The sequence below is a fragment of the Ambystoma mexicanum genome, chromosome 4p, assembly GCF_040938575.1.
Source record: "Ambystoma mexicanum isolate Mex_15411 chromosome 4p, UKY_AmexF1_1, whole genome shotgun sequence".
In the NCBI taxonomy this organism is placed as follows: domain Eukaryota; kingdom Metazoa; phylum Chordata; class Amphibia; order Caudata; family Ambystomatidae; genus Ambystoma; species Ambystoma mexicanum.
In genome coordinates this window covers 507490666-507510619 of record NC_090927.1, presented here as the reverse complement: position 1 = coordinate 507510619, position 19954 = coordinate 507490666, and the positions used below count along the sequence as shown (strand labels likewise).

The 19954-nt window shown below is 45.2% G+C and overlaps 1 protein-coding gene across 3 annotated transcripts in view; it reads left to right on the top strand.

The window, feature by feature from the left end:
• Nucleotides 1-5125: 5125 nt before the first annotated feature.
• ALLC (allantoicase) overlaps nucleotides 5126-19954 on the top strand; it is a 729391-nt gene continuing 714562 nt past the window's right edge. For 2 of the 3 annotated variants that reach the window (XM_069605010.1, XM_069605008.1), the window contains exon 1: nucleotides 5126-5261. The gene's annotated coding sequence lies outside the window, so the exon portion shown is untranslated. Of the gene's footprint in view, nucleotides 5262-16779; nucleotides 16852-19954 lie in introns of those variants that run through there. The other variant, XM_069605009.1, reaches the window with a different exon arrangement.

The window sequence follows — 19954 nt, the reverse complement described above, 5'->3', positions numbered from 1 at the left end:
CCGACCGAATGGATGATTCTCTGCACACTCCTATTTAACGCCATTAAGGAGTGTAAACAAATTCCTATAACATGGAGATCAGCTATCCTGATCCCTATATTCAAGAATGGAGACCAAGATATTCCAACCAACTATCGTCCAATCACGCTGCTCGATCCCATCGGGAAAATATTTGCCACATTACTACTTAACGATCTCACCCTGTGGACAACAAAAACAAACAAAGAGATTTGACACCAGACAAACTGGGTTTACCAAAAACACAGGTACCAATGTCAACCTTATGATACTAAACCTCCTAAAACATGAAGCATGGATCCACAACTTCCCTATCTATGCAGCATTCATAGACCCTCACATGGCGTTTAATTTAGTCAATCAACAGAAACTGTGGAGCAAACTGCAAGGCTGGAACTGCCCAACAAACTTATTAGGGCCTATCAAACAACTATACAGCAACGCCACGTTGCAGATCAAACTCTCACAAGATGGAGTTCTATCAGCTCCAATAATCTCTGATAATGGTCTAAAACAAGGCTGCCCCCTCGCAGCAACACTATATATCTGTACATCTGATACTACGGATGCTCTTCGCCTTCAATTAGCAAATCCACCGAAATTGAATTCTACTCACGTTCAACATCTCATGTATGCGGACGACATTGTCATCCTTGACAAAACTCTGAACAGTCCGCAAAGAAGCCTAAAAGACCTAGAAAAATACATGCAATCAAATGACCTAGAAATAAATACTTCCAAGTCGACAATTATGGCCTTGACATCAACTCAGAAACAAAAAATCAAGAACTTCCACTTCTACATGAATGACAAGAAACTTGAACAACAAACGGTAACAAAATTCCTTGGCACTCTAGTCAATCAATCGTAAGTAGAGACAAACTGGATTGTACATTTGAAAACCAAGAGGTCTTCCCTCTCCCGCCAAGGTGCCTGTATACACTTAAAATTTGCAAAATACTCCCTGAAACTGATTTTTACTTTCTATCGACAGAAAGTCGTCGCAATTATCAGCTATGGAAGTGAAACCCTAGTAAATATAGATCAAACAATATGGGAATCTATTGAAGGTCTTTTTTGGAGGAAAATCTTAAGTCTACCCAGATCATTTCCTATGACCAGAATACGCCATGAGGTCACCATACAATCTTTGCGTTCAATAATTATTTGGAAACAACGATCTCTTCAGGAAAATTGTCTCTTTTGATGACATTCCAGCTTTTCAAATCTTCCGTGAAAAAGAAAATCCGGTGGCAAATACGGCACTTACAGCATGGAAAACTGGAGTCAAAAATCACTTGACCATAAATTACATCACTTAGGAGATGATAATTAATCGACCAAAATGTGCTAAGAAAAAAATCCAGTGGAATGACTGGATACATACGACAACAAAGAAAAATTCTTACCATCTGAATATTAATTGCGAAACAGATATCCGAGCTCTTAATGAGCTTCCTGTCTATCTCATCCAATTTCCAGACAAATGTATCAGAGGCCAGTTCATGAGGCTAAGACTCAAGCAACTACCTACACGTGAAGTTCTAACAACTACCAGACAGATACCGAAAGCCCTATCCTACTGTCACTTCTGTGAACAACAACAGATAACTGAGACCCTATTTCACGTCCTCATGGAATGTCCTTCACCGAGGGAAAAAAGAATGCTATTTAGAGACATGATACTGAAAAACTATCCCGGTCTCTCCTCAAAGAGACAGATAGAACCTAATACTTTCTGGAAAAAATAGAAGTCTGACAATCACAGTTATCCAATTTTGGAATAATATTATCATACTTACTGAATAGTAATTGACTACTCAACGATCTGCAGCAACCAGTGTATGAAACTAAGAGATGTAAAGATCTGAATACTATCACCGGAACATTGCAACTAGAACTTTAATGAACTTGCATAATTTTGTCTTTTCATTTTTTTTATTTTTTCTCGTCTACAAAAAATGCGAATTTGTATAAATGAAAAAGTTTTGTTTTCAAAGCTAAATCATTTTAATTAAAAAAAAGAAAAAAAAAAGAGGTGTGAGGGCTGAGTAAGCGCTTTAGCCTCTACTCATCCTTGTACTCCTGCATGGCAGAAGTAATTTCGTCACAGGCACTCAATCACTATCACTGCTTCTAGGCTTAATCCTCCTTCCGAAGAGAAACAGTCGGGGAAGGCAAACATACCACACACCAGGCATCCACTCGAAGTGTTTACATTGGTCACAGAGCTGTTGGACTGTCCTTTAAAAATAATTGCCTTACTATTACCTGCACTCTCTTCCTGAGTATGTAACGTTTCCTACCAAGGGTCTGCAATTCTTGTTGTACACTAGGGACTGTGCTAATCAGGATGAAGGCTCTCCAACATGCAAGATTACAGACTGCTGAGCGGCCGCTTCATTTGTGGGATCACAGCTCATGACCTGGGACTCTACTCAGTCATTATTTAAGGGAGCCAGCATGGAGTCCACAGTTATTCTGTTGTCAAATGTTAATAGTCCACCTACTACTGTTTATTTGTTTAGTTATGCTAACCTATTGGCGCATAGGTAGATGGGATGTGAGAAGGGAGGCACATCCTGAGGCATCCCTTAAAAAGGTTGGCAGGCTGTTACCTACAGGGTGGGCCCGCTACCTTGGGGGCCTATCATTAGAACCTATGTAGATCTCTACATGGGTGCTGATTTCTTTGTTTTTTTTAAAGGAAGAAAACGTACCTTTCTCTCGCCGCCTGACACCACACAGTGCTGTCAGCCAGGAAGTCAGTTTTCAATGTTGATTTTAGAGGAACTGTCTGGCTAACAGCAGTTTGCAGCGGCGGTCGGCGAGTGACAGGTACATTTTCTTTTTTTCATTTTGAAAAAAAAGAAGAAACACCATTAGCACCCATGTAGGGCAATACACAGTTGCCAAGGTATAGGCGGGCGCGGGGATGCGAATCACCCAACACCAACAAAACTGCTCGCAATGCAGACATTTATTAGGGAATACAGCCCATATTCCGAGCATTCTCAATGGTGGAAGGCACCCCACACGGTGCAAATGAGGGCATTGTCTTTTTATCCATTCATTGACCGCCCATGGGTATGCTAATGCATATACCCATTCCGACCAACAAATTTCCCATTGCCATCCAACCCTCTTTCCTGTTTATTTGAGCTAGCTCTATCGCTCAAAGACATCACCATAATTAATCAAATATGCCCTACATATCCAGGTAGTTGCTTGACAGATTATCAACACTGCCTTCAAGTTAGTTTTTCCAGACCTACAACATTAGTTAGTAATAGACATAACAGAAGTGGAAGTCTTTTTATTACATCTATTATTAATGTTGATGGGCTGAAAACACTAACTTGCATGCATTTTGTTGGTTTTCAATTAATTACTGGGTACGTGTTGCCCAAATAAACAATTATAGCAACTCTACAGTGAGTTTTAGTCATGTGAACAACTGAAAATGGACAAAACCGTCACCATATGAATACGTCATTACTTGAAAATCAAAACATATTCTGCAAGTTAGTGTTTGCTGTCCCATAGCCTTAATAAAAGACATACGGGGTCATGACGGGTTGGGCGGAGCAGCAAAATGTGGCGATAACGATATCACTGCCGCATTACCACTCTGCCCAAATATGAGTTGGGGTAAATCCGCCAACTTTCCACCCATTTCTGGCACAATTACTGCAGCGTGATTGCGTCGAAAATGCCCCATTGGGGACCCAATATAAATGGGGACTTACTGCCCCACCGCAACTTGGGATCTGGGGCTAATAGTGCCGGACCAAGTTGCGGTAAGGTTAACAGAGGAGTAGACAGAGAAGGGCCTGAGCAGGCAAAGCCCAACCAAAATCTGTAAATGCCCTCTCAGCAGCGGTGTGTGGGCATTTACGGATGTTAATGTCACTTTGGTGGGCCCAACTACATTAGCTTTAGTCCCCACTTGAAAGACAATCCTGGCTACGCCTCTGAACGTTAATAGCATTGGGTGGTATCCTGGCGGATTTACCGCAGGGATACCGCCCACTCGTGACAAAGCCCATTGTAAAAAAGGGCAGCCTGTTTACACTATCATTCATGTTAAGGGTCTGAAAGATTAACTTGCAGACATGTTTATTATAATTCTGTTGGTTTAACAGTATCTTTGGCACATGTGAGTTCTGTACATCCTAGCGTAATACATAGTTGCTGGCAGTGTTGCGACTGTTCGTTATTACCGTATTTGGCTCTCATTTTCAACCCTGAGCTGTTTCTAGCAGCACAGCAGACATGGAAATGTACAACTCTTTGTCAACAAAACAAAACACAGTCTTTTCAAGCTGAAAGCTACTTTTAGCAGGCGTGTCAAACTGATTTGTCATGGCATAACAGCCTGGCCAATCAGACAGAGACACCCAAGACTCCAGTGCATGTTAACAACACTACTACCTGGCCATAACATATGAACAGTGGGCAAATGTTGTGACTGCCTGTGCATATGATGGCAGTTCCTTGTCAAATGCCTATCCTATTAATTGAATTGAATTGATATTTTATTTCTCTCGTGCTAGTACACAAGTGTTTCAGAGCGCGACAAGGCAAGGGAGACAGGGGAGAACAACAGCGATCTTACTAGGCCCAGTGACATTGAGAACGTACAAGTGCATGGGAGAGGGGGAGAAGTGGAAAGTGCGGAGCAAAGGAGAAACAGAGACATAAAAATAAATAAATAAATAAATAAATAAAGGCAACAAACGGTAGTAGTGCAGCCAGCAAGTGGCAAGTGCTGGGTTTAAGGCAGCCGACAGGGTAGGTCTGATAAGTGCAGTAAGAAAAAAAAAACAAGAGCTAAACCTTTTGCTTTACCAATGCTTGCTTTAGGTTTATTCTGTATGGCGGATTTTAATGTAGTGGTACATCACCGTGAGACAAACTTTGTTATTCGATTTAAGGTTATGCAACTGTTAAACGTTTGCACTGTACTTTATGAACCATGTGTACGAGTATGGAGAGCCCTGTTTCCCGAATAAATAAATAACAGAATATGTTTATCACATAGAAAAGTTAAAAGGGAGAGTAAAGTGAAAGGAGAAGCCGCATCTAATACCTGCGGAAAGAAGTCCCTCACTCATGCACTCTGTCCCGTTATGCAATGTGTTGCTCTCTGTTGACTTTGTGATTAGAACAGCAGGCTTTTAAAACTTTGACCCCGCAGAAAGTTGTTTTTTCACAGACTTTGGCAGAGCAAGAAGCATCAGGTAAGCAAATGTATCTCTTACCATCACGTGTTAAATGTTATTTTCGTTTTTATTTATTTAAAAAATGCATTACTTTGACATTTCTATTTTAAAGCATATTTCAATGTACATATGCCGAGCTACACCATCTGGGAAGGGAGACTCTCTGTGTATCTTTCCAATGCTCCGACGACTAGAATGTACAGCGGCTGTTTCGACAGACTGGCATTAAAGAGAGACATTTCCCTAAGGAAATAGAGACTTTCCATCCTTTCTTTTCTTCAGACATTTAAAGAACAGGCACCTGAAGGACAGCTAATTAGGCAGGAAGTGGAATCTTAATCCACACCATATAGCACAATGGGGTAGTCACAGCCCCAGAAGCAATCACCCCAGGAACGAGGCATGATTAGGATTGACTATTGTCTTGGGAGGATAGCTCAGGGGCAACGTGCTCGCCTTGGAAGCAAAAACGACACAGAGCAACACGAGATCGTTAGCGCTTGCGAGCCTCTGGGTATTAAGCACTTTATAAATAACCCATCAAATCTAGATCTTTGGAAAAGTCACGCAGTGAGAGAGTACTTTATGGATAGTGGTGGGCAGGTGTCGGGGTGAATGATGCCAAGCAGCAATACGCAGCACTTCCTAAAAAACATTCCTTGCCTAGTTTGAAAGTATAATGCCCGCCCCTTTTTTAGTTTGTGCTCTTAGGTGGTGCTTTAGTGCCATATGCTATAAGCCAAAATGATTGCATTGGAGTACAGGTCGGAGGGGAGATGGCATTTGGAGAGGGACACTCAGCTTGTGGGTATGTTTGGTTATTTAACCAGCCATTGACTGCCCCTGGCAATGTTAATCTCTATGGCCATTCCCACTCACCACCAGGGTCGGACTGGGACAAGAAATAGGCCCGGACAACAAAAAAAAAGTGGCCCACCCCTCGCCTCAAAAAAGTGGCCCACCCCTCGCCTCAAAAAAAGTGGCCCCTTTCGGGATACCAATGCCCCTATGCCCTCGACAAAGACACTGTGGGGTGCTTCCGAACTGCACACAGTCAGCAACAAAGGCTAGCTATCATCCGGGGTCAGACTGGGCCATGCAATTATCTCAGGCACCAAAGATAAAGTGGCCCGCAGTTGCAAATGGCTTTTCATTCCTTTTGTGATACTGTTTGAATAGTACCCAGGCGGAGCTTTTTGATAAAGTGGCATGCAAATTGTATATTTTAAAGAATATTTATTCAGCAAGCAACACTGGTCAAAACTACTAGTCGCAGTGTGAATTAACTCATCAAACTGGCCCACATGGGCCAACAAGGGTCCCACTTTGGCCAATAAAACGGTCCCACACCAGCATTTTGTGTTTTTGGTTGGCCCTGGGCCTATAGTCCTACAGGCCAGTCCGAGGCTGCTCACAGCTCAACTGACTTTTCAGTACTGACACTTTTTCCCTCATCTTTTCCCCCAGTTGCAACCCCTACCCACAGAAAAAAAAGTCATGTTTTACCATGGGCAGGGCCACAATCCATCTCTATCAAGGAAGCCTAAATGCTTTGAGAGCAATGTAGCAGCATGCAATACTCTTTACCTAACTATTCATGCCAATGAACAGGTACAGCCAGCTTCCAAAACGGATACGGTTACATTTCGCTCATGCCCACATTGCCCAACAAATACAACCAGCTCTGATGCCCAAGGAGCCGTACAGCATAACTGGTACAGCCTGCTCCCAGCTATGGTAAAGCTAGTTCAAACACAATCGGCTCCTGATCATTCTCTGTGAACGTTGCTGCACCCATTTAGTAACAGGTAGAGGAGCAAATTCCCACATGTGTCAGGCAATAGATAGCGCAAGGTAACACCATTTCCATTAACAGGGACAGCGAGCTACTGCTCACGTCCAGTAGCTTTTACAACCCAAACTCCTCGCACTCATCACCGGAACTGGTACAGCTATAGCCTTCAACATGCCCAGCCCCACCCCACCCCCCTTAGCTCACAATGTCCATACTATAGGCTCCGTTTCGAAAGGCATGTAACACTGGAAACTGATGCGGAAAGGTAGGGAGACTAAGCATGAAAGCATGGCAGTAGGGCAATACATTGGCCCATGGCTGTGCCACCTAATTCTGACTGCTGCCCTCACCAAGAACAGCTGAGCTCAGTCTTGCAATAGACCAGTGAATAAATTATGACATACTTGTCGGATGGTGGAAAAATAAAGCTTGTAACTGGATCAGCCCCAGACAGGTCCCCAGAGGCATAGGCCCCTCTGGAGTGTTCCCAAGTTCCTTATGGGCCAGTCTGCCACTGTCGGCCTCACTATAAGTATGGTGGTAACAGGTGGCATTCCAGAGTAGCGCCTATCTTGCCGAAACACACAATAATGGCCTTTGCAGCCCATGCATATGCTGCCTGCTTGTTGCCTCATCTTCAATGGAGGTCTTGCCCCATGCAGTATTACCACATGTCCCCAATGCAGTTCAATTGGCCTCAAAAGGGGGCAATAACTTGTACTGCACCAACCCTAAATCAGTTGTAGTATTATCGTAGCCGCATGCAGTAAGAGGAATTCAGTTGAGCGGTATTACCATAGTTGATACCGCCAAACCTACAATGTGGCGCAGAATTACAGAAACAGCTTGTCACATGATGGAAACAGAGTGTAAACATAGCAGAGTCCATGCTGGACACACACAAACATACACAACATTTGAGGTGCACAGAGATAGAGCCTGCCCTGGGGCACGAGAGAGACCAACAAGGGCAGGAGGAGAGATGGAGCCTGGGGAGTTGGGCTGGGGCAAGGCAGGCCAATAAGGGCAGAACCTGAGATGCAGCCTAGGGAGGAGGGTAAGTTCTAGATGGGCAAACAAGTGCAAAAAGAGTGATTGATGGGCCCTGGTGGGGGCTGGGGAAGAACACAGGTATGCTTTTGGTACTCAGGCAGGAGGCAAAAAGAGAGTGGGTGTATGCAGGCAGAGGAAGTGTACAGTAAGGGTGGGGTCTAAAGAAAAATAAGTTTGGACTATGGAGTAGGGATATACACAATGAAAGGAAAATGAAATCAGAAACAAACACTTGGTGACTTAGCAGGGTAGGAAAATAGTTTGAAATTGATAAATATTAACACAAAAGAGAAGGTAAAATTCGAAAAATAAACGGAAACAGAAGTTTGCAAGATAGCTTAAGGACAAAAAAAGGTGAGTCTGAAGAGAGAGAAATTAAAAGACGATGGAAACTATAAAAGGCAGGTGTGCAGAGGAAACTGAGTAACATTTGATGAGAGAAAAGGAAGAATATTGAACATTTTAAAACAAATGGACAGAAAGCCTTTGGTCAAAGAAGAAGGAAAGATGGAAAGACTTGAGCTGGAATTGGGACCAGGACTGGGGAATTACCCGACTCGGGAAGATTCGACTTGTTTGTTCGGTGAGAGGGTAATAGAGAGATAGGGGGAAGGGAACAAAGAGGAAAGGTGGGCTCCGGTGTCGGGGAGAGCCCCTGGGGCAGAGGTACCACCCTGTGTCAGGCTGCAGGGGTCTACTGTCTACAGAAGGTATACACGCGTGAACCGAGGGAAGGAAAGGGTTTGAGAAAGGGGGCTCAGAGTATGGGGCGAGCCCAAGGGTCTGGGGGAGCCCCATCCGGCACTTCAGGTAACGTCATGCACCATTGAAAGGAATGCGCTGCTTACGCCTACACATATAATGGAATGGTGACTAAAGAAAGGTTTGCGAATCCCAGGCTAAATATTAAGCTATAGATCTGGGCGTTATGTGTTGCAATGTGTTTGAAAAACAAGTTGCTTGGAGCTGGCACCCAGCAAGCAGATGCAGCCGCACGACCACACCACACTGGGGCAGTAACGAGCTGCTCGAGCGGGGGTGCATCACATCATTCCTGCATTTGGGATTCATAAGCCAATCAGAAACCTGTGTTATGTCTTGTTCTACTGAGTTAATGGGATCCATGTGATCGCATGATAACGTTTGCCTTTGGTGCCACAGAGAGGTTAGTTGCCTTTCTGCAGAGGGCTTCACTGTCTGTCATAATGCACATCAGTATCTAATAATTATTAAACAGCGTAGATGCACATCTTTTAGGGAGTGCTAGTGGCCTACTAGAGTGCCATTTTGCCAGGGATTGGCAACTGACCATTGACCAACATGTTGGAAGTCATGAATTGGTTCTCCAATTGCTTTGAATCTCTGTGTCCAAACCGGAGGCCGCTATTATGCATTAATCTCCGTGGCACGAGGGTAATGAAGAGGGATGGGTCTGCGGGATGTGCGAGTGCCGAGTGTGTGTGCGCATCACTGGCACAGCAGACCTGCACGGGAAACCCTGGATCAGAGGCAGCAAGTGGGCAGCAGCAGTGCCTCTCACCTTAGCAGGGAGGTGTCCGGCATTAAGTGCTATGTAATAATACACATCATTGCCCTGGTCAACGGCACAACCGAACTCTATTTGTATTATGGAGGACACTGGAATTAAACATTGTGCAAAATAAAATAAAATATAGCTAAACCGAACGTGAGGCGTCAGCCGACACAATTATGTATCTCACTGCACATATGGTGACCATTGCATACACATTTTATGAAACGGGTATTTGTAAATCAAACCACATCTGGCAGGGATGTCAACTCATGTAGGGGTTGCCAGGGGTCTGCCTGGTGACCCCTGAAGCCTCCCTTGCTACGCCTGTGGTCTCCCTTGCTACCCCTAATTTAAAATTGGGGCTCCTGGGCTGTGGTCAGCAGCATGTGGCTCTGTGTTTCTTAAGTGGCTAGTTTTCTGATAGCTATAGCCGGTAAGATAGCTCAGTGGGTTCAGCGCTCACTGCTGCAATGTGCGTGTGCTCTGCAGGTTGCAGGTTCAGCTCCCAGAGAGAGAGGTCAGGTCAACTCAGCCTTTTATCCTCCTGAGGTTGATAAGTGAGTACCAACACAGGTTGGGTGACTTTGTAGGTATATTTGGTCTATATGAAGCTCTTACAAGTAAGTGCTATATAATAACACAACATTATCATTTGGCCTTGGACATCTGCTTGCATTCACAGTAATTTGGTAAATTGGCCCATATGCGCTGATATTAATGATACATATGGTGATCCATTCTTGTATGAAATGTATATCACTTCACAGCAGACCTGCATGCACCCCCCACCCCAGGCACACTCACATGGCATGGCATGGCAGGGAAAGCCCCTGGAAAGGGACGGTGTGGCTGAGACACACAGGCACTTGTTAGACTCTGCCCTAATGTTTACGTTGCTCAATGCTCACAGTAGTCCCACTCCAGTCCAGTCCTTACCTCAGTTGGCTGGCTGTTGGCTGGGCTGCTGCCTGCTGTCTGTGTGGCCGGCACTGGCACTGGGCACTCCACTGTCTGTCTGCTGGCCGGCCGCCTCAGTGCTGCTGTGGTCCTCCTGTCCTGTGTGGGCTGTGGCTGTGGGCACTGGCACTGTCGGTCTCGAGGTCCACTGCAGACGGTGTGTGCTTGTGGGGCACTGGGGCTCATATAGCAGCAGCCCAGCCAGTAGCATAATGTATGCATTGGCGATTTCGCCGATTTGGCGGCAAATTGGGTGGGCAGGCTCTGCCTGCCCAGCCGAATTTTCATTGGGTCAATGGGTCTGATCCGTCCACGGCGCCGGCGGCCGGGGGGGGGCCCAGGCCAGCCAGCCCCCAGGCGCACAATTTGAAGACAGTTGCTTTCAACTTTGCAAAGAAGTGTTACTTACTTCCTGCAGCAAAGTTGAAAGCAAGTGTGAAATGTGTCACTGTGTTTTACAGTGCCAGGCTCGGCCCCAGCTCAGCGGAGCCCTCAGTCAGCCTGCAGGCAGGCTGCACCCCCCAGGGTCAGGAGGACTCGGAGGGGAGGAGGGAGGCAGGTGTTACAATTGCTTTGTGTTTGCAATTGCTTCAGCCTGCCTCCCTCTGGCTCCCGAGTCCCACCACAGATTAAACAACTAAACAAGTTGTTTTCTCTGTGGCCGCGCCCGCCGCAGCCGCAGGCCAGAGGCTCGTGAGCTGACGGCAGGCGCACCGGCCCCCTGCAGTGGCACTGGGCGGGCGGCGGCATGCCGCCGGCCTGGCCAGGCCCCAGGCCCACCGGCCTGTGAATTATGCACATGCATCTGCATCTGCATGCATCATAAATTATGATGCATGCATGATGCAGATGCACTCATCAAAGCAAGGTAACTGACTAGTGTTACCTTGCTATGATGATTGTGCAGAGCAGAGCAGACTCTCACTCCCCCTCCTGGCTCCCGCCCTCCACTGACTGGCTGGCTCGCCCAGCCCAGGGCAGGCGAGGAGACTCACTCCTCCAGCCCCGGCCCCCCCCCCATCCGGCCATCCCCTGATTTGGCCGCAGGCCGCGAATACTCGCGACGCCGCGGCTCGGCACACTGTAGCGCACACACACACACTGACACACACACACACTAGGCCGGGCCCGGGGGGCCGCTGGCCCGGCCTGCCAATAAAAAAAAAAAGACATTTTTTTTTTTTTTAAAAACGGCCCAGAGGTGGCTGCCGGAAAACCGGCCCCAGGGGACCCCAAAGTCGTTCGGCCACGGGCCGAAAGACCGAAAGGGCCAGTCCGACCCTGCTCACCACCTGCCCCACCCTGCCAAAACACATCCTCCTGGGAGCTCTTTGAGTTCGCTCTATCAAGACACTGCATCAAACGTTGGCCTATTAGTCTTTTTTAAGCAGTCTACTGAGTGTTAATGGCTTAATTGCAGCTGTACATGGCATTACTTGTGCAATACAAATGCCTTAACCAAGTGTGCATTCAGCTGCGTGATTTATATCTCTTCCTTGCACTGAGGTACCGTTAAAAACAAGCAAGCACAAAGCCAACAGTTTTGGCTTCAGGTATTAGATAGGCATTTGCCAGGTACTGCCATCTTCTGCCCAGCTAATGCGTGATCCTATAGCCAGGTATTGCCATTTTATCAGTGCCTAGAAAAAGCGTATGCATACCTATGCAAACTGCTGGCTTTGCCAATGCTTATTCATCAAGAGGTCCTTCTAGTTTTGTGAAAGCAAAGCCTGTTAAAGGGTAAGGACTATTATTGTTATTTGACATATTTGCTAGGTGACAGGTCAAACTATTGAGTGGAAATAAGAGCGCACACATGAAGAATGCACATTATTGACTGTATAGACATACTAATTCAATGCATATCTTCTTCAACAAATCCTACTAGGCTTCTTTCAAAGTCCCAGTAGTGAGGAAGAGCAGGGAGCAGGGAGGAAGGAATAACGGTAACTGCAGGCGAAGCACATGCACTTCCGGTCTCAACATAACCTCCTATTCATTTTTGAGAAAAAAGTTGGGCAGCTTACAACAGTCAATTTTCTACATATATTTTCAAGTTAATGAACAGGAGGTTGATTTTTTTGCATTTTGTCCAATTTTCTCCATAAGAGGTCGATATATGAGTACTCTACACCAGCAGGCTGCAACCAGTGGCTTTCCACATCAGTGGCGTGTCCTGGCTACGAACGAAAACAAACAAACACACACACACACACACACACACACACACACTTAGTATTTGTCTCCACTACCCATATCCACTTTAACTACTAACAGTAATGTCTTACATTCCTGTGTTTAACATTTGATCATAGTTTAGGATACTGGGCTGGCACCTTTGGTGGCTAATCAGATTTCAGGGGTAGCACGTGCCACCCCCTGGCCACGCCACTGTTCCACATGTTCGGGGCTATGACGTTCGTGAACGATCCCTCACGATTGACTATGCTAGGTAAGGCTGATGGTCGTTGTAGTCCAAAACATCTGCAGTGGCAAAGGTTGCGGACCCCTGTTCGTCATGTTTGGGTTGTTATTTTGCTACTCTCTTTTTTATATCAATGTTTATATTTCGTCATTTGTACTGAAAACATCGATAGGAAATATAAGGCAAACCATGATTACCAAACATATTTAACTCTTCTTACCTACATACATCTAAACCACGTTTCCCAGGCTAAGCAGTATAAATACAGTCACTGCCATGCCAGAATCTCCCTTATTCGGCAGCTTAGCAGGTTCAGCACTTGCAATCAGAATGAATCCGGCATCAAGTGCCATATAAAATGGGACTGAAGAAGGGCTAAGCTTTGGACAACACAACTACAGTACGTGTGAAAAAGATCTAGGCCTATAAACAGTTTACTGACTAGTCGCACCACAAGCTAAAACGATTTCAATAGCTTACAAACATTTAGTACTCAGCAAGGGTCAATGAGCGTGTTACAAGCAAGTTCATTGGCCCTCACTGGGGCATTAGCCGGCCGACAAGGCTCCCTCACTGCTGCGGCTTTGAGGTTCCTTCGATGACGGGCCGCTATGGAAAGGGAGAAGGGGCTACAGGTACTCCCTTGTCCCCGTTCCATGCCGGCCATTTTTTTGTTGACCTTTTTTTTCATTTACTCTAATGGCCGCCATGGAAAGGGAAAAGGGACTACGTTTCCCAGTCCGCTGCAGCCTTTTTTTTTCTTTTTTTTCTCCGGCTGTGCAACGCAACGCGTCTCGCAGCCGAAAAAAAGCACCATTAGTACGCCGGTCTAACGGGTCGGGGTATTAATGCCAATAAGCCCCTTGCCAGCGGGCTATTATCACGTCTGGTAATGCCCCCAGGGCCTTTGTTAACTATGGGCCCCAGGGGAATTACCAGATGAGGTAAAGGCCTGCCGGCTCGGGCTCATTGCCTTAATAATAATAATATCTGTGTCTCGTATAGCACTTCTATCACTAGCAATCCAGTTTCAGAGCACTTAGTAGACAATATCACGTATTGCCATCGTCTGATGGGCTACGGTAACCCAACTCGGGTATAGGAGCCATGACAAACGGCTTTACTAGAGCATGTTGTGCTTGAGCTATCCTCTCAGATAAAACACTTTCCAACTCAACCCTCATCCCCTAAATAACCTCCTCTTGAAGTCTTCCCCTTTGCATAAACCTACTCTTTCCCCCACCCCATCTGCCAACTCAGTTCCTGCATTGTCAACTCAGTGTTTCGAACTTAAGGGTCAAGGTTCATCATTTATATCATTGACCATTCCTGGTATGTACCTTGTTCTAAACAGCACATTACATTTCGAGCAAGCTGACATCCACACCCATCACAGCCTTGGTACCTGCTTATCACTGGTCGGCAGGCCGTCAGGCGCTCAACAGGGAGACCACCACCACGTTGTCCACGTTAAAATTCACCTTCTTGTTCTGCAGAACACTGCCCACAAGGCAAGTGTCAAGACAAGTGCAAGAAAGGATATGCTCCTGCAACTGAATCCCAATGCAAATACCAGGACCCTGCAAACCATTTCCTGTGTCAATTCAGTCTGAATCCTCCTCACCCCCTCATGCCCCAACACATCTGACTAGACCAGTCAGCCGGGTGCCCCTGTAGACACATCCCTGTCCTCTTAAACAGTGCCAAAAATGATATATGGTATGATCGTTTATTTATATAGCACCTATACACAATGTGTTTCAAAGCGCTTCAAGGCAAGGAAGGGAACAAGGGAAAATACAAGGGCATTCTTACAGGCCATGAACAGTAAGGATGTGAAATTAACTATCGTACTCGGCCTGACGACATTTCAGATAGTGCAAGAGCTAAGACATAGATAAGGAAGGTGAGGGAGAGGGGTGCAGAAAGGGAGTGGAGGAACAAAACAAGCGACTATCATACTAGGCCTGACGACATTTCAGATAGTGCTGAAAGGGTGGTGGGGAGGAAAAAAACAGTAATGGGAGGATGCTGAACATTTTAGAAAGGGCACACAACCGCCCCTTCTCTGCTGTTATGCTGCAGTCACATTGCATCCAACAAAGAAAACATCCTCTGTGTTCCAGATTTCACACCACATGCGGCCATCATGGCCTTCATTCCTCACCTCTTCATCCATGTTTCCATGTTTCCAGATGCAAGGGAATAATCCCAGTGATCTATAAAGTCATTTAACGGCCTAACCTCTAACCACAGGAAGCAGTGGCTGGCTCTAAATAGCCCAGACTCCTTTTTTGGCACGACTCAAATAGGGATATCATTTTGTATTACGATGACCAATCCTTAAGGGTTATTTTACCATTTGTTCGCCTCTCCCCTGACTTCAAATGCACCATTCCTGACTTCTACTTTGCTGACCTAAAGTTGTCCACCTGTTTCTTAACATTTCGTCCCTTATTTCCAGGGCTGGGCGAAATGACACAAATGCATGCTGCAAAGAAATTTGCGAATTCTGGACAAAAGGAGTCTGCTTCAGCAATTTTACCCACTACGAGAAATTGACAATTTTGGGCATTTTCTCACAAATATTTCATTTTTGGGTGATTCTGCCTGAACATTTGGGCAATTAGGGGACTGAAAAACATGTTGGCTTCTAGATAGGCAGACATTTATTAAAAAGTGGGTAACTGTGACAAAATCTGCTCTGCTGGGTGAAGGGAAACTGAAGGCAGATTTCAACTCACTGGTGGTAACTTCGCCCAGTCCTACTAATCTGGAACTGCGCTCCGGACCCTCCTGCAGCACCTGCGCCCCCTCCCAATCCAGATAAATTGACAACCACTCCTTACATTTCAGTCCTTTGAGTGGGTTTCCACAATCTCCCATTATACTTCCTTACTGAACCACAATTCCCCTGCCATCATCACTGCAGCGGTATGCCGCCCACAGCACTTGTTTCCCTGGTGCCTAAACTGGCACAGTGGCTGTTTTGTCTTTCACTGACACCGTTTGCCAGACCGTTGTGGGGTTTGTTATCCCCTATGGGAACTAACTCAGATTCACTGCTTTCTTTCTTTTCTCTTTCACAGCACCCCGGTACTCATCCATGCACTATATTCCCCTTATGCCCGCTCTTTTGTACCATCCACCCCCAACCCCCACATTTCTTCTGGAGGTCCACCTATTGTACGTCCTTCTTGCCATCCTGTCACCTTTACTTGCCTATGCCCTTATGATATGATATGATAGTTTATTTGTATAGCGCCTATACACATGTGTTTCAAAGTGCTTCAAGGCAGGGGAGGGAGAAAGGGAAACAATAACATTCTTACACGGCCTTTGACATTAAGAATGGGTACATTATAAACGACATTCTGCATTTCCAACCCTTACCCCTCCCTTGTCTCCACCTAGACAACTGTTCCCGTCTCAATTCACACAGACTTCTGCAGCCACTCTACTTTCCTTACTATCCTAGCGGCTACTTTCCTTACTATCCTAGGGCTACTTTCCTTACTATCCTAGTGGCATACCAAATTAAAACCACCCCTCCTCTTTCACAGCTGTTGATGAGAACCGCCCTTGAGCTTCTTTCCTTTTACACTGTGATTCTTACTTCTCATTCATGCAGGAGAACAATGCATTCCTTGCTAGTCTCCAGCCCTACAGATAAGCGGTGCATCAGCACTCTTACCTCCTAAAAATAGAAAAATACTCCCAACAAAAAATAGGAAACTAGACATGTAAACCGTACCCTCTGCTTTCACCCATACAGCTCCATGGATATGTTTGGAACATAGTACCACAGGAAGAAACTACTATTATTAAAGCCTGATCGGAAGAAGTAAGCATGCATATGTTTTTTTGTTTGTTTTTTTCCACTTTGTGTTTATTACAAATTTTTCAATACCAATCAAAACATCCAAGAAAAAGTAAACAACCCCAACTGAGAACCCCCCACACCCCCACCCAGCCCTCCCGCACACCCGCCCCCTCCCCCAACCAATGAGCTACCCAGGAATCTACAAGACATAAAATTCCAAGAGTGCATAGAAAGCATGCATATTTTAATGTTCATGAATAACTCAAGAAATAATTATTTAAAAAAGCATTTCCGTTTTCTAGTTAAAACATATTTAAACTTGTTATAAAATACTCCCATTGGGGGGCATGGCTTGAAGTGCCGGCCATGCAGACGCTTCTCTGAGAGCTCTGTGCGGCCTCCGAGCCGTAACAACATCTACATGGGGCTAAACCCATGGCACCGAGCTACGAGTGGCACTAATAGGCGGCGGAACGTATAAAGAATAACCCCCTGGATTTGCAGTGGAAACCGGCACCCACAGTCAAGAGAAGCCATGAAGGAAGATCAGGTCTGTTCCCAATGGTCGGCCCACAACAGGGCAGCCACCTGAAAATACTCGCAGGGAGGCCCGCGCCACCTGAGATGCCGACATCGATAAGGGGATCATCCCGCTGAGCTGGGGACAGGAGCGGGTCTATTGTAAGAGGATTCAATTCAGCACTACAGCCAAGTTAACGCCTAGTCTAGAATACTGAATGAAAACCCTTATTGATATATCTTTAGGTCCAGTTCATGCGTTCTGGATGACTACCCTTGTATAACACCCCTCTCTTGGAATCCCCCTGACCCCACTGAGCCAAGAAGTAATTCTGTTTTGCAAGTTTAAAAGGTTTATTTGATAAATTAAAATATATATCACACTTTTTAATAAATTAATAATTGAATATCACACTTAATCTGATATGGTAAATATTAACAACGGAGAATCTGGCACTAGCACACTTCTTTAATCACTAATGAGTTGACATGAAATGGATAAGGTAGCACACTGGTAAATAGGAACAAAAGTATAATGTGGTAGAGGATGCTTTATGTAGGCTCAGGTGGATGCAATATTCAATGAATGCAGTACAGAAAATACGCAATATGATTTCAACCAAACAATGTAATCACTTTTCTCTGGCTACTCCCCTCCCCCCCTTGATGCAAGGCAAGGAAATGGAAGAAAAACACACAGTTCTCAGAAATGCAATCAACTGTAATTCAGTTCAATCCAGCAAGCTTAAACAGAAGTTTGAAAACACAGGCAAATGCTTTGATAGGTGCTAGCAATGAATGAGAAATATGCTGGAAACGCTCTTAATTCCCTTTTAGAGGTTCAGGATGAGTGGTATCTAGTTAATATTAGTCCAGGCTCACACTAGCAATGATGCAGGGATAGTTAGCAGGTTAAACGAATTTCTGGCAAATGAAATCAGGCAGCAGCAGTTTTTTTACATGTGAAGAAATTGCAAATCGCGGCAAAATTCGCGGATGCGCCGAGCGCTATTACAAAGGAACCGCAAGGACTATCTCTACCGTTTTGGGGTCCTAGGAAAGCCTGGGATCTCAGCTTCCAAATGAAAGTTATTGCAAGTCTCTAGCCCAAACGGTTGCGGAGATATGAGTAATTTAGTAAAGGTCGTTTTTGGTTTTGTAAATTTTAAACGCACACTTTTTCAAAATGACAAATTTTACTAGAAATGACAGGTGACAGATAGGAGGCAGTTCTACTTAGGTTAAATAGATTGAATTAGATGAATTTAAACTAAGAGATGTGTTCTGAGTTTTGCTAAGTACTCACAAGAGATTTTGAACAGGAAAGCGACTTGGTCACGATCTTCAGTCTGGTCAGGTCTTTCCGGATTCTGCTCACAGCGCCTGGTCTGGTCTCGGCTAGGCACAGCACTGCTTTCTCTCTGGTCTGGTCTCTGCTAGGCACAGCACTGCTTTCTCTCTGGTCTGGTCTCTGCTAGGCACAGCACTGCTTTCTCTCTGGTCTGGTCTCTGCTCTGGATAGATTGAAGTCTCTAGTTTGGCTTTCTGGAGTTTGATGGAGGTAAGTATGGATTTTTCCGGCAGGGCTTCCAGCGGCAGATGAAATTGAATGTCTCTATGTGTCCTGACTCTCTGCTTTTATCTGTTTCTTGAGAATGGGTGTGTGTGTTGCATCACTAGACTTGCCCCTCTCATTCGTCATTGGTCAGGCTTCCATTCCTCCGCTTGATTGGCAAACTGAACTGTGAGTCAGATTGATGTCATTTTATGATCTCTTGAAACAACCTCCCTTATCATCTGTGCACCCAAATATATATATGATCAAAATCCATACTTCAGAGTTACACAGTTGTTTGAAATTACATATACATGGTGTGGCTGAATTTAGCCATGTCTATGTCCAAATCTGCTCATTCTCGGAGCTTGCATTCAAAGAGTGTACATAATTGACTTTTTAACTGCTTTTTCAATTTCCGACATGGACCCAACTTTACATACATGTGTGCAGGGGGTAGGGACATTAACTGATGAAGTTTCAGATTTTTAACATGCACACATTTAGAGTAATATCCACTTTTCCGCTAAAACCCCCCTGAACATACCACCGGTTCCTACCACGTCTTAAACTGTGGGCAGAAAAATCACAAGAATTATGGTATCATTTATAAAATTTTCACATGTCCGCACTATGAATTATCCCCCTTTTTATAAAACCATATCCTTGCTGCAGGGGTGTGTCTTTTCAGGTCACATGGTACAGAAACCAGTCTTTCCAGTTTCTGCCAAGCCAGCTTGCTTCTCACAGGCAGTGCCCCTCCCAGCTTCTCCAGGAGGAAGCCACTTTTTACGACGTCTGTAATAAAAACCTTTGCCTGAGTGGAGAGGGCTTTGTTCACTCTCTGGCAGAGCACAGGAAATTCAATTATCAGATAGATGACATATCCTTAGTGTGGGCAGCAAAAGGAACATTGGCCTGGGAACATAGTTGTGACTCAAGTTTCACTCCTGATGGGATCCGTTGCTAGGCAAAATCAAGTTCCTTAAACCAGACCTTCAGCTAACTTTTTGTTGCTTTTAAAATAACTTGTAATTTTACACATGCAGC